Genomic DNA, 15,357 nt, shown 5'->3' with positions numbered 1-15,357 from the left:
TCGGGCTGGGTTTTCTTGCTCCCGGTACTTGGCCTGGTGGCCCCTCACAGACACCTGTCTCAGGAGTGCGCTCCAGAACAGCGCTGGCCTTGCGGCACGCGGAAGACGCCCTCGCGTGCCCTGCGTAGAAGGAGAAATAAGGACGGTGGGAGGGGAGAGCCTCGGAGACCACAGGGAAGGTCTGAAGGCGACTGAGTCTTGAGCACGATGCACACTCCCGTCTACCTGAGGGGTTCTGCGGCATAACTACGTTTCTCATCTCTAATCGCGGCTGCTACGTGTCAGTATCTTTTCTCTCTTCGCGTTTTGAGTGACACAGTGTGGTATGTCTAATGACAACTAGAACAAATTCCGGTAATGAGGTCACCTTGGGCCTGTATTACTGTCTGACTGCTGTTTTCCATAGAAATGATCTGTGAGAGCAAAACCACGTGCCCAGAATACCTTCCTCTCCGGAAGTGTGGGCGCCAACGGCAGACGCGTTAGAACCTGCCAGACACAGATGGCTTGTGTTGGCCTCTCGTTTAGACCCACAGAGTGGTCTACGGGGAGGCCGCTTCTGCTTGTCGCCAGGAGCGCGACTGTCGTGACTAAGGTATTTAGTCTTCCTTAGGTGCGGACTTTTTACACAGGTTGCGGCGTGGTTTAAAAGCGAATGGGGCGCGGAACACGTTAATTTCTGAAGGGAGTTTTTATGGACACACTGCTGTGTTTCAGAACAGCAGAAAGATCATGTTAGGAGCAAGTTTTCGGTGAGGGCTCCGGGAGCAAAGGGACGTCGTGGGGACCTGCGTGGATGGGCCGGACTTGGAGGGAAGAGACACGTGGACGTCCCAGCAGGGAGCAGGCTCGGTAGGGGGATGCTGCAGGGTAGGAGCAGGGTGGTAGGTGCCGGCGTGAGGGATGCGGGACCCTGTCTCAGCAGAGAGAGGCCCAGGGGTCCGAACGGGGGAACGGCGGGGCGTGAGTGTGGCTGGCCGAGGTGCGGCCCCAGAGCCAGAGGTGCGACCTGGCACAACGTTGCACCGCACGGAGACCATAGGCAAGAGGAGGGGGCCCGTGGGTGGAGATACGCCGGCGGGAAGGATGAGCTCGCAGAGAAGCGCCAGGCGGACCCGGCGCTGTTCCTGACGAGGATCGTCAGTGCCCGGGAACTGGCTGGAGGTCAGGAGCCCCAAGGGGCGTGTTCGCAAAGTGCCCGTCATCACGGTGCAGGTCCCATGGGTACTTGGAGGGCCTTGCGTTAATTGCCTGAGCCCCCGTCCCCGGGTCTCAGCCAGCACGGTGGCCCGGGCCTGGATGGAGCGCAGGGTGCGTAGAGTCCTCGGAGGCAAGGCAGGTGGTGGTCTTTTAGACGAAGTCATCGTGAGCTGGACGTCATGTTCCGAATCCTGAGAAAATAGGGCCTGAAACCAAGAAACACGGTGCTGCCTGCTGTCTCCACAGACAATCACACGTTACCTTTCTTTGTACTGGGACGTACACAAGTGCATAGACACAAGCTGTGTAACCTCCTAGGGCCCCACTGGGGCCAGGAAAAACCGCTTGGCGCCTCGTTAGTGTCCCCCACGTGAAGCTGGGAGGGGCACCTGGCACCGTGTTCCGGGGGCAGCATCAGAAAACTGCTCCTTCTCAGTCCGTGAACTGCATTGTGTCCGTTTTGCATTCCTGAGCATGCGTACGGCCCGTCGCCAGCCAGAGATCCCATGAACCACGGTCAGCACAGTGACCAGCTCGTGTTCTGTCTCCAGACACACACGTGCGTGGGTATATGCGTGAACTCACACACACGTACATACGTACATACATATGCACACACAGTAAGTATCCTGCCAGCACCTTCAGGCGGGCCCTGTCCAATCCCTCCTTCCTGGGGCTGTATTGACATGTATGGCCGGAGGCCCTTTGCTGTTCGAAGGTACCTGAATGGGAGAGTGCACACGTCCTTTAAGATGGTGTATTCAGGGGCGTCTAGGTGGCTCAGTCAGTTAAGCGTCTGACTCTTGATATCGGCTCGGTTCATGATCTCGCGGTTCATGGGTTCGAGCCCCGTGCTGGCACTGCAGAGCCTGCTTGGGATTCTCCCTCTCTCCTTCTTTCTCTGCCCCTCCCCTGTTTTCTCACTTCCTCTCTCTCAAGTAAGTAAATAAACTTTAAAAAAATTTTTTTTTAAATAGCAGTTTCAAACTTTAGCTGCATCAGAAACTTCCGGAGGGTTTGTTAAAACAGCGATTTTGATTCCTTTCCCCCAAGCTGTAATATTCAGTAGGTTTGGGGTGGGGCCCCATAGGTGGCATTCCTAACAGTGCCCAGGTGATGCCTGGCGCAGGGGCTACCCTGGGAGAACCATTGCTTCACAAAACCCTAGCCTGCTTCGTTCGATAAGGGAGCTGTAATTACATTAACTTGAGGTCTTCTGACCCTAACTTGTGCCATTCTAAAAGTGCTGTGAATTAACTAGGAGATGTATCACTCGTGATACGCAAAGGCAATTTTAGAGCGAGGCTTACTCTGTGCAGTAGATGTAGGCCCTGGTAAGCTAGGAGCCAGTAGAATTTTATTACACTGAATCGTTAAATCATTTGGCATACTGAATTTATTTTTAATTTGGTAAACCTCATTATTAAAAAAAAAGAAAGAAATGGAACAGCTCCTTGGTTAAGTAAAGTCTAAGGGGGAAATTACTTTTAAAACAGAAAAGAAATTATTGTTTAAAAAAAATCTCCTCTTTATGATTGGAGTCAGATTTTTTGTGTGTTTTAAAATTTATTGGCTGGTTTTATTGAAGTGAGTTTCATCGGAGCTAGAATAGAGCTCTTGCCACCATGGGGAGGTGTCCCCGTCCTCCGTTTCTGCCTCTTGGGGACTCCCCGGGTGCCACTGTCTGCAGTGGCCTCTCCAGAATTTGTGGAAAGACCGAGAGATGTAGGGGTTCTTTTAAACTTTGAGGTCGCTCTTGGGTAAGAGCCTGTTTATCCACCAGACTTCGGCGTGGGGAAAGCCTTCCTGCGCATTGCCGATCCAGACTTTTGGGGCCTAAGGACAGCGCTCCAGAGAGGCGTGACGGTAGCCGTGTGCGTCCTCGTGTGGAGGCTTGGAGCCGGGTGTGCCGCCTCCCCGATGTTCCCACCCCAGCACCTCTTTCTGCCCCGGGCTGGCTGCACCTGGGGGAACATGTTTCTTCTTTGCATTATTGATATAAACTCAGGACTGACCCTTCATGCACATAAGGTCCGCTTGTAAAGGAAAAGCCTCTGCTTTCAACCAAAACCCGGGAGGGCCTGGTGTAGAGACGCAAGATTTGCTGTCTGGCCACGGCCCAGCAGCCCCGTCAGTACAGGGTCCCTACAGGCGCCGTGCCAGCACCCTCGTGCGGAACTTAAGAGCTGCCCAGCCCTACAGTTCTCTCTTTCCCCTCCACTAAGAGCCGCGGTAATCCAGTTTGGCCTTTAGGAAAACTCGACAGCATTTCTAAGATATTTGCAGAATATTCTTCCCTAGAAGTTGACATGAGAAGAACAAATGGTTTAAGAACTTCCCTCCCCAGAGGCAGAAAGACTGGCTAGCTCTCAATGTCCAGCCTAGCCCGTGGGTTGAAGAGTCACAGCTGCGTACAATGAATCCCCCCATCACGGTGTTTCATCTTTTGCAGAACAAAATCTCAATAATGTGATAATACTCTCACCATTTCCACCACTGCTGAATTTTTACCAAGTTGTCTAAATGTGATGGTCGTTGAACTTTAATGAAAGTAGGATTATATCACATAGGCTAAGGAACGCCCAATGATGGTCTTCACAGAGCTTCCTGGAAGCTCCCTTCATCCACTAAGGAAATATACTGCACTAGTTATCGAATGCGATATAAGAAGTTACCCCAAACTTGTCAGCTTAAAACAACAGGCATTCATCGTCTCACAGCATTTCTGTGGGTCAGAAATCCAAGAGCTGCTCAGTCAGATGGTTCCGGTTCAGAGTCACTTGCGACATTATATGGTCAAGCTGCCGGCACGGGCTGACCTCCCATCGAAAGCTTAACTGGGCTGACGGAGCCACTTCCAAGGTGGCTCCCTCACGCATCTGTTGCCAAAAACCTCAGTTCCTCACCACGCGAGCCTCTCCAGAGGGATCTCCGTGGCAGGACAGCTGCCTGCCCCAGAAGCAAGTGAGCCAAGTGAGAAAGAGAACTGGTAGAAAGTCATAAGACCTTTTATGACTTAGTCTTTTCCATTCGATTCCATTCATCAGACACGAGTCATTAGGTCCAGCCCACGTTCCAGGAGGAGAATTTGACTCCACCTCTTGATGGGAGCAGTTTTTAGCAATTTGTGGACATCATAATACCACTACACATACCAATGAGAAAGGAACTGGAAATTAATATTACTCTTCAGTCAGGCCGCCTGGGGTAAGATGCTGGCTTTTCTACGTATCGACCAAATAAATTTGGACAGGTTACTCCAGATTCCTCAACTATAAAATGTGGGTTATAAGGGTATCTCCTTCGTAGGATTTTGATGAGTTAAGTATGAGGTAAGAACTTGGAATAATGAGTAGTACATGGTGAACACTCAGAAAAATAGTGTTGCTACCCATATCACCATCATCGTCACCACCACCACCACCATCACCATCATCACCATCATTACTACAAGCACCAGCATCATCACCATCATTACTACAAGCACCAGCATCATCACCATCACCACCATCACCATCATCACCACCATCATCACCACCATCATCACCATCATCACCATCATCACCACCATCATCACTATCATCACCATCACCATCATTATCACCATCATCACCACCACCATCACCATCATCACCACCATCATCACCACCATCATCACCATCATCACCATCACCATCACCATCATCACCACCGTCATCACTATCATCACCATCACCATCACCATCACCGTAATCACCATCACCATCATCACCACCACCATCATAATCACCATAATCATTACTATAATGACCACCATCATCACCACCATCATCACTATCATCACCATCAGCATCACTATCACCATCATTATCATCATCGTCACCATCACCATCACCATAATCACCATCACCATCATCACCACCATCATCACTAGCATCACCATCATCACCACCACCATCACCACCATCACCACCATCACCATCACCATCATCACCACCATCATCACTATCATCACCATCATCACCACCACCATCACCACCCTCATCACTATCATCACCATCACCATCACCATCATTATCATCATCATCACCATCACCATCACCATCATTATCATCATCCTCACCATCACCATCACCATAATCACCATAATCATTACTATAATGACCACCATCATCACCACCATTATCACTGTCATCACCATCACCATCACCATCATCACAACCACTATCATCACCATCACTGTCCATCATCACCATCACCATCACCATCATTATCATCATCACCATCACCATCATCACCACCATCATCACCACCATCATCACTATCATCACCATCACCATCACCATAATCACCATCACCATCATCACCACCACCATCATAATCACCATAATCATTACTATAATGACCACCATCATCACCACCATCATCACTGTCATCACCATCACCATCGCCATCACCATCATCACCACCATCATCACTATCATCACCATCACCATCATTATCATCATCATCACCATCACCATAATCACCATCACCATCATCACAATCACTATCATCACCATCACTATCCATCATCACCACCACCATCACCATCATCATTATCATCACCACCATCATCATCACCATCACCATCATCACCACCATCATCACCACCATCATCACTGTCATCACCATCACCATCATCACAACCACTATCATCACCATCACTATCCATTGTCACCACCACCATCACCATCATCATTATCATCATTACCATCATTACCATCATCACCATCATCATCACCATCACCATCATTATCATCACCACCATCATCATCACCATCATCACCATCATCCGCACCATCACCACCATCACAATCATTGCTATTTCCATTGTTATTGCTGCTGCAGCCACAGTTCCACAAAGAGTGTTTTTTCAGATGTTTAAAGTTTTTCAGAGTGGCGGATTTTCCAGAGAAAACCATGAAAGTATGGATAATATTTTCTAAACTGTACCTTGTAGTTAATATGTGTCTCTATCAGGAAAGAAATTCCCAATAAAAATTCCCAATAGTGAGAATTCCCAATTGGTGAGAAACACATACCCCTGACAATGAGAGTGCCCCGTGGGACTCAGGAGGAAGTAACCCAAGTAAACACGGTCCATCTTCTGACCATAACAGCACTCTAGGTGTGCAAACGTGGGCAAGCTAGTGTGCTTCCCTGACTCTCAGACCCTGCTGTCTATAAGGGAGGTACAGTATACGGCCTCACAGACTGGTCATGAAGCTCAGGTCGTCTCACGGCACAGAGCCAGGCACACCTGAAGCGTTCTGTCTTTGTGGCTGTGCTGCAGGAGGTACAGAGGAAGCACGTTGGTCATTCAGGGCAACTACTGAACTTGGCTTCGAGCAATAAGGACAGACTTCATCAGGGACGAAACGTTGCATCACACCTTGAGGGAGAATGGGAGGAAAGGACAGAAGGGCCTGTTTTGAAGAAGGAAATAAAAAGCACACCGTCCCTGAGTTTAACTGGGGGAGCTGAAAGGATCTCTCCTGTTTTGTAAAGCATCAGTCCTTAAAAATATGTAGGGTGTTGTCAGCTTTCACCTTTGAAAAGCTTAGCTCTGGTTGCCTTTTTCCTGGTTTTGTCACTTACAGGGGTCTGTGAAAGGTGCCAAAATTAAGACCTTCCTATTATTTTCAAAAATGGTGGGGGAACCTGGGTGGCTCAGTCAGTTAAGCATCTGATTCTTGATTTCGGCTCAGGTCATGATCTCATGGCTTGTGAGATAAGCCCCTTGTCGGGTTCTGCACTGACAGCGAGCAGCCTGCTTGGGATTCTCTCTCTCCTTCTCTCTGCCCCTCCTCTGCTCCTTCTCTCTCTCCCTCTCTCTCTCTCAAAAATAAATAGGCATTAATTTTTTTTTTAATATTTTCATGGTGAATCTTCAGGCATCAATGAATGGGCCACCCGGCCAGAAACGAGGACACAGTGGCACTCAAAACTTTCTCGAGAGGAAAAGACTCAGAGTTCCGGTGGTCAGTTTCCTCAGTGTTCTGTGATTCTTCTTTGCTTGGGAATGTGAAGTCAAAATATTTCGATAGATATTGTCTATGAGGAGAGGTTTGGCTCTTGAAAAGGAAGGTCCAGGAAAATGTGATAAATACAACAAGTTATCATATCGTTATAATGCCTGATGTTGTAAACTCAGGGAGAGCCGTTCCAACTCGGGCTGTTTGAGCAGTAAGAAGGGACGTTTTAACGCCCTTCCTCGTAGCAGGCGTGACGTGGACGGAACAGGGCAACTCCAGGGCTGTAGCCTTTCCAAGAGCCCCCTCGCCAAGGGCACCCAGTTAACCCCTTTCGTCCTAATTAGCGGCAGCAATTGAGATCCACCTGACCCATCGTTGACCTCTGTTTTGTAAACTTGTTTGGAATTTAATCTTGTAGGTTGTTCACACGAAACACTGGGAGTCAGGATCTGATGTTTAACTTACTTACGAAAGTACGGCACAGCCCGGGGTCCACTGCCCCCCTCACTTGCCCCCCTCGCCACGCCTGGAATCCACCCTCCTCCCCGCCTCCTGTGCCGTCTCTTATTGGAGTAGTTCATGGCTCGTAACCACGGGGACCTTTAGGGCATGATCAGGTTTCGTGATGTCCCTGCTAAAGCTTTGCACCAGTTCCCGTCCTGACCTGTGGCCCTGACCCTGCACCACAGTGACCCCTGCCCTTACCTTGACCCCATCCCCTCCGCATTTGCTCGTGGACCAAGCAGTCCGCTCACCCCCTTCCCCACCCCCCGCCCTTGGGCCCTGAGCCCGCAGAGCATACTCCGGAGTCTGCTCAGTTGGCCTTGTCCTGTGGGCACCAGCCAGCTGTCCCTCAGCGGGCCTGTCCTGGCTTCCAAACTCACACAGCCTCCTGCCATACACCCCCAGCATGTAAACCTCTGCTCCTCGATTCAGAGCCCTGCCGTGGTCTGAAATTGTCCCGTTCACTTATCGACCTGCTTGCTTAGGGTCGGCACTGCCATAGAGGAGAAGCTCCATGCAAGTCGGGGACGGCGGCCGGGTCTCCCTGGGGTCCCCCACTGGGTTTGGTGCCCAGAAGAGCGCTCGCTTTTAAAAGATTCTGTGGACACATTTAAAATATGTACAATTCATTAATCAGCTCACTGATTAATTAGATGCAAGGACTATTAAGCTGGTTCATCTCCTTGCATCTATATTTCATTTTCCGTATCTACTAATGGTTTTTGATTGAAACCACTGTATTTGTTGCTCTGCTCATAATTACATATGCCTTTGAAATTTGGTGACGTCTGTAACAATTCATAACGTATGTTACCTTTGTTAATGACCTCTGATTTGATTCAACTAGCTTTTCCTAAGCCTGGCTTTGATAATTCTGGGGCTGAAACAAAGGTATTTCTGTTCTCTAATGATTTTGTAAGATGCTCTCCCCGTGTTCACACAGTTTGATCTAAACAAGATCAAATGGGTTTAGATATAGTTCAAAACAAAATATTACTTAGTTCTATTAATCATATCTTGAACGTTTTATCTTAATTGTCTGCTCTAAGGAGACGTAGTTCAGCCATTTATTTGTTGTGTGTTTAAGCCTTGTGTGTGCCAGGCACCGCCCAGCTGCTATGGAAGATCCCGGAAGACCCCAGGGAAGGGAAGCGGTCTGAGGCCTGGGCCCTCAGGATCCCACAGGAGCCGAGAGTCAGTGCACCAAGGACTGTGTAGGTGGCATCTCCACGTGAGACCTGCCAAGTGCTGGGAGCAGACCTAGACTTCCCGGCTGACGCTGTGAGGGGGGGCCCTGAAGGATAGCGCGGCCACTGGGGAGGCCACGTGGCTGGAGTCTGACCGGTGGAGCTGAGGACAGACGCTCTGGACAGGAGGGGTGAAAAGGCAGAGGCCCAGAGAGCAGCATGGCCTGTTTGGGGACAAGAAAAGGCCTGTTTCAGGGGACGCAGGGTGTACGGGAGAGGCCTGCCCCGTGGAAACGTGGCAGGCAGGCCACACAGCTCGTGCATAAGCAGCAGTTAGCGGGCAGCCACGGAGCACTCTTGGTCAGAAAAGTGTTGGGGTCGGAGCTCTGCCCCGGGGAGGCCTGTGCACTCACGACGTGGACGTGGACGTGGCAGAAACTGAGCTGAGCTGGTCCCTCTGGTCCCTGACTGAGGGTTGGTCTGACTGCACGTCGGGCAGTGCATCTGTGCTGTGACTGTGCTTCCTCGCCAGCCTTACAGCAATGCGGATGTAGGTGATGAGCCTTAGATCAGCGAGGACCCCCGTGCCCGGGGCAGCGAGGGTATGGGGTGCGCCCCGAGCCCTGGCTTCTGGGCCCCTCGGCCGGTGTTTTCTTCTGTCTCCCGAGTCGTCAGGCCAGATGTGCCTCGTCTGAAACTTGGCAGGGAATTTGGGGCTACAAAGTAAGTAAGGGTGCAGATGCTTGGAAATGAGGTGTGGACAGCAGCAGCACAGGCAGAAGGAGAAGCAGTGGACAGACCTCGGGGACGGATGCTGAGGTCAGGGGCCCAGGGCAGGGGAAGCTCAGAATGTGAGGTGCTCCAGGACCGAAGGGCACCGGCTGGTCAAGGGCTGGGAGAATGTCAAGGCGGGGCCATGCCTTTACGTGCCGGTCCTCAGCCAGCCCTGGCCTTGGCTCGTCACCAGCCCTGTCGGGAGGGTGCCTGCTCCAGGAAGCCTTTCGGACCGCAGTTCTGCACACCCTGGATTTTCCCCATGGAACTGTGTGTCCTGCCTCTTTCCTCCCCCAGATTCCACCAGTCTGCAAGCAGGAGCAGGGAGAACGTGTAGGAAACGCACAGGAACGGATGGGGGTCCCACACTGCCGGGAGGCCAGTCTGCGGCCAGCTGCTCGGCCTCCCGGACACCCCAAGCCTCTTCTCTACCCCAGTCAGGTGCTCACCTGTTCTCCACTTGCCCGAGGCCCTGTCTGCCTGGGGATCAGTTATCCTACCTGCCAGCGCCGCTCTTTCCAGACTTCCCTCCATCCCCTCCTGCCCCTCCCCCCCCCCCCCCCCCCCCCCCCCCCCCCCCCCCCCCACCCCGAGTCAGGCCAGATCTTACCCCACACACACAGCAACCCGGTCCCGTGACCCACCGAGGTCTGAGGTCTTACTCACATAAGCCCTCTCCGATGGCTAAATCCAGAGGTGTCCACACTGAGGCTGGAGGGGCACCCCTCTAGCGCTGCAGTGTCAACATCGCGTGGCGTTCTGCTGGCGGACCCTGTAGCTCTCTCTGCTCGTTGCGGGTTTCGTCCGCACACTTCACTGTCTTTGTCTTCTCAAAATAGACCCCTCCACGCCCACAGGAGACTGGCTTTCCCGGGGAAAGACGAGCAAAGCAGGGAGCTGCTGTTTGAAATGCGGGACTTTTCTTTGGGAGTTGAGGAGAAGGCCCCTCGGGAACCCCTTCCTGATCGAACCCTGGCACGGCACGGGCTCCACGCCAGGCCTCCGTGCCGGCCTCCAGGGTGAAGGGCACTGTCAGAGAGGGCTACCTGCAAGGTGTCGTCCGGTATTCATTCCGCAGAAAAGCTCGCAAAGGCTCTCAGCGCAGCTCGTAGGTGAACCCCCTGAAATGGATTTCCAGCAAGATCACAACATCGAAAGGTCGTTTTTCATTCTTCGTCGTCTTCCCAAAATATTTTGTCTTTGTTTTTACTCTTTGTTATTTTACATTGCCACGAAAAAAATTAAATATAGATTTCTACAACCTCACAACAATGCTTTACATCATCGCACAAATTCGCATCTTACCCGTTGCCTGAGGACTGGGCACTTGGTGTTAAAGGCAAGCCCGCTGCCTCAAGTAAGAGACACTGGGCACTGCCTCCCCCATTGGCTGCTGTGCATGGCCGTCCGTCACAGGACACATCGTACCTAACAGTTATTAGGTCTCGTACGTGGACCGGCTCGTGTGGCTCTGTGCAAGTCTGCTCTGTAAATCCTCTGATTATCTTGTAAAATTACCCTAAGTGATTATGTGCATACATATTGAAAACTGACTTCCGTCTAATTAGGAAAATGACGTAAGTCTGAAGACACGTCAGATTTTCACGGTAAAAGAGTGCTCGTGATTTTTCTCCTCTTTCCACTCCCCCTCCTCTCACCAAATGCTGTTGGTTATCTCCCTCGTGTAAGTTTTCTAAAATATTCACCCTTTAAAACCCATCCATCAGTCCTATCGACCCATCAGCCAACAGAGGCAGGACAGGACTGTCTTCTGTGAACCTGCCCCACGTGTGCAACCCTACGGCGGCTGCGGGCCTGGGCGCTCACCCCCACCTCAGCCACCTCGGGGCGTGGGGGCCAGGACGCACCTCCCGCCCCCCCCACCTCTGCTGCACATGGGCGGGCATCCTGGCTCCGGCCCAGAGCACGGTTCTGTATGGCCCCTGTTGTGGCTGTGCAATTCCAGCGGGTTTTCCCCAGAGGGACCACACAACCTCTGTTGTTTGGACGATGTCAGTGTTCTCTTGTCCTGGGTATTTGTCAGTCAGCAATTTAATGCATGGCCCGTGCGCTCCGGCTTCGTCCTTTAAGATCTGAGGCATTATTTGGTGCATTGCAGGTGCCTCTGTGAGTGTCTGTCATCCCTGGGAAGATGCGCATTTGAACCAGCAGGGAAAAAAATAGCATGATTGACGTGACTTTTGACATGATTTTTGTCAAGACGCAGGCACGCCGTTTGCTGGAGAACCTGTCCTAATGAATGCCTTTTACACTGGCGAGCTGTGCAGTCTTGCCATCCGTCCCTTTCCTCCCGCCTTGATATCCAAATGCCAATCACCGGGAAGAAAATTATGCTACTGAATGAGGTAGTGTGCAATTTACCCTCTAGAAATTGAACATTTACCGTAAGTGGTAAAGAAGGTGTTTTCTATACCTTGAGATCAGTTTGCATATAAATCTCTGCCTCCGTATTTCTAATGCACGGACACCGAATGTGTACCTTTGCGAGTCATCCTTTTATATCACGAGCGCGTTCAAACACGTCTTGAAATTGCTTTTGTACACATGCGGTTAATAAGTTAAAGTGCAGAGAGAGGTGTTTCCAGTTCACACCTTCCCCGGGGGCTCCTTCTGTCTCCGGTTCAAGGGGCGGCCACCTCGCCGGCAGCAAGGGCCAGCCACTTCCCGAGGCCTTCATTACTGCATTCCAATAAAGTGTGGTTTTTTCTCTTCCCACCTTTTCTCTTTATGGGCTTGGGACTTGTGTCTTAATCAAAGTGTGCAAGAAATGTGCTTAATCGTCAGACACGGTGACACTTTTACGTGGTGCTCCAGTTAATTAATGCGGAATTGCTGCGGAATGTTGCAGAAAAACTCGTGATTTTCCATTTACATCAAATGAGTTTGCTGTGATTAATGTTATCATAGGAAATACCAAAGGAATTAATAATGATTAGGCCATTACTTCCAAGTGGCACTGAAGACTGAGAGATCTTTACTCATTACAAGAGCTTTAAGAAAACCCACCACCGTTGGTTTCTGTGTTCTGATGTACAGGTTGGACGTGTTGGACTTGAACGGCGGGTCCCTACACTCGCCAAGTGACGTTTGCTTTTCAGTTCGTTCTTCTTCCGGAGCTTTTCAAATTTGGGTTCATGACGGGTTAAAATTTTTTTCAGTCTTTTTTTCTTTTTTTTTTTTTGAGAGGTTAATGCTTCTAAACTTCATTTATTCATTCCCAAGAATGCTAAGTACAAATACAAATACGTATTCTGCACAAGGCCTCGAGTTACGTGATCGGGGGTAAGACAAAGATAAACGTAGCATGGCCCCTCTCCTCGAAGAACCAGGGAAGGAAGCACCCGTATAAAAGCTCAGTTATGATCAGGTGTTATGGAAGCTGTCCTGGAGACGCCCAGAGGCGTGAACGGGCCGGGGAGCTGGCGTTGGACCGTCTGAGAGGGCTTCACGGGAGCCACGAAATTTCAGCTGCTTCCGGAAATGAGGAGTTTGTCAGAAGGGAACAGAGGAGGTGCGGAGTTGAATGTGTCGGGGACAGGATGACCTTGAGTGTGTCTGGAGCACAGGGTGTGTGCGCAAACACGTGTGACGGGGAGCAGAGCCCCTGGCCGGAGGCAGCAAGGCCACGGGGCAGGCGTGAGCCACTCCTGCCCTTCACCCGCGGAGGAAGCTCCAGCCAGGCTGCGCACGGGGGGCCCCGTACGCTGTCTGCACACCCGCCCGCTTCACGGCCAGCCCGGCCGGGCCCGGGTGTCGCGGCCGCGTGGGGGTGGATGCTGTGGACCCGAGCTTGCCGGGACTGCCGAGCTGCCGCCCTGGTGACGGCCTGTGGACAGCCAGCGGCGTCCTGAACCGCACTCTGGAAGCCAGGTGGCTGAAATGGGAAAAGAAACGCACTGTTAGCGTGATGGCCTTGCAGACGTGTGGTTCTGATGGTTTGGGGCCCTTTCGGCCTATTGAGAGCGTCTGTGAACACGAGGCTCGTGCCGGTGGAGACAGCCTGCTCGTTTTCCTGACTCAGGTGCCGCCCAGACGTTCGTGGCGCTCCGCTCCTTCTCGTAACATTGAGATCTTGGGTGGGAGTCGAGACCATCACTTTTCCTGCCCCCGTGTCGGTCCCGTCTGGGACATCGTGGCTTCCTAGTCCTTCCGGGCAGAGGGCCGAGGGCAGTGTGGCTCCACCTGAGGAGAGGGCTCGAGGGCGCGTCAGCAGGCTGTCGCCACAGCCCAGCTCTTTCCCAAGCGTGCGCTTGGCCTGGGAGCTGTCGTGGACCATCGGAAGTACCCTTTTTAAAAAATTTTTATTTCTTTTGAGAGAGAGAGAGAGAGAGAATGCATGCTAGCAGGGGAGAGAGGCAGAGGGGGAGAGAGAGAGGGGGAGACAGAATCCCTAGCAGGCTCCACACCGTCAGCACAAAGCCCGACGCAGGGCTCAATCCCATGACCTTGGGAGGGTGACCCGAGCTGAAATCTGATGCTCAACCGACTGAGCCCCCCCGTGCCCCTGAAACCACCCTTAAACTGTGATTTCCCACAGCCTGGCCCCCGTGTTCTCTACAGAGGTGAGCTGGGCAGCCTTTGCCACAGGGAACATTAATTCCTGTCGTTTGGTGTTTTCCTGGGTCACCCCCCTACGCCCCCCTACAGTTCACCTCTTAGCGCCTGCACCTCCTGGGGGCCCCACGGGCCTGGTGACAGCGCCGCTCTTGCCCTGCCTGTGGTTGCAGTGCCCCCCCCCCACTCCCGGGGGCACCCCCCAAAGCCTCCTCTCTCCCTTTGGAGCTCGGGCTCTCCTGGCCGCTGTGATGACTCTCTGTGTCTGCCCCTTCAGGCCTCCCCGTGCCCACAAGCTCCAGATGCTGCACGGATGTTTCTACTTGGACACCTCCCTGCCAAACACAGCCCAGTTTCCTTGCAACCGGGTTCAGCAACATGCCTGCTCCCCAGGTGCCCCTTTCCATCGGTGACCAGAGCCCCAGGTCAACCCTCCCTCCCCTCTGCACCCACAATTCAGACCACAGGCACGGCCTCTCTGTGAGGTAGGCATGCCTCCTCGTTGCCATGGTTACCACCTGGTCCCTGGAGGCCTCCTCGCGTAGCCTGGTGATATGCAGACAGCCCACGCCAGCCTGCTCATCCAGACCTTTCTGGGCTGTGACTTCATCTCGGGAGTTAGGAGGCAGGGAGAATCCGTGGACAAACCCAGAAAGGAGAGTGGGCATTCAGACACGGTGGCCGAGAGAAGGCCTTCCGCTTCCTCACACAGCTTCTCTGGGGGCAGCGCAGACTTGTAACTTGGCCTGGATCAGAAGCTTCCACAAGCACAGATTGAAAAGGAAATCTTCTGTGGCCTTTGGGACAGGCAGGCGTCCTCTTTCTTCTCTGGAAGCTTCCACTGAGCTGAGGAGAGAGCCCATCTCCACTGGACCACCCCACAGAGGTATGTGGGAGACTGTCCCTGCTCATCGGAGCTCCCCGGGACATGAGATTAGCTCCCACACGTCCAGATGACAAGTATCCACTCGGGTTTTGCCTCCCTTACCTTCTCCACTGTGTGCGTGGAGATACGGGGACACCAGGAATTCAGTTACAAAACAACAAAACTATGTGTGGTGTGCACCACGGGGCTGTAGACGCACAGGTGGCTCCTTCCCTGTGCTGGTGCCCCCGGAGGT

The 15,357-nt window shown here is 52.2% G+C and overlaps 1 protein-coding gene and 1 long non-coding RNA gene across 14 annotated transcripts in view; one reads left to right on the top strand and one right to left on the bottom strand.

The window, feature by feature from the left end:
- PTPRN2 (protein tyrosine phosphatase receptor type N2) overlaps positions 1-15,357 on the top strand; it is an 811,978-nt gene that overhangs the window by 458,953 nt on the left and 337,668 nt on the right. The gene's annotated exons all lie outside the window — the stretch shown is intronic.
- Positions 8,566-13,553, bottom strand: LOC122213068. Of its 4 annotated transcripts, none has more exons than XR_006199438.1 (4): positions 10,328-13,553; positions 9,688-9,969; positions 9,301-9,603; positions 8,566-9,111 (listed from the first exon to the last, which is right to left on the bottom strand). It is a non-coding gene; the product is annotated as an uncharacterized LOC122213068 (long non-coding RNA). The 4 variants fall into 4 exon arrangements; XR_006199440.1 differs by having other exon boundaries at positions 9,301-9,969; positions 10,328-10,782; positions 10,967-13,553; XR_006199437.1 differs by having other exon boundaries at positions 9,301-9,969.

Source organism: Panthera leo, chromosome A2 (assembly GCF_018350215.1).
Source record: "Panthera leo isolate Ple1 chromosome A2, P.leo_Ple1_pat1.1, whole genome shotgun sequence".
NCBI classification, from domain to species: Eukaryota; Metazoa; Chordata; class Mammalia; order Carnivora; family Felidae; genus Panthera; species Panthera leo.
The sequence above is the reverse complement of the archived record's forward strand: the minus strand, read 5'-3'. Positions and strand labels throughout refer to the sequence as shown.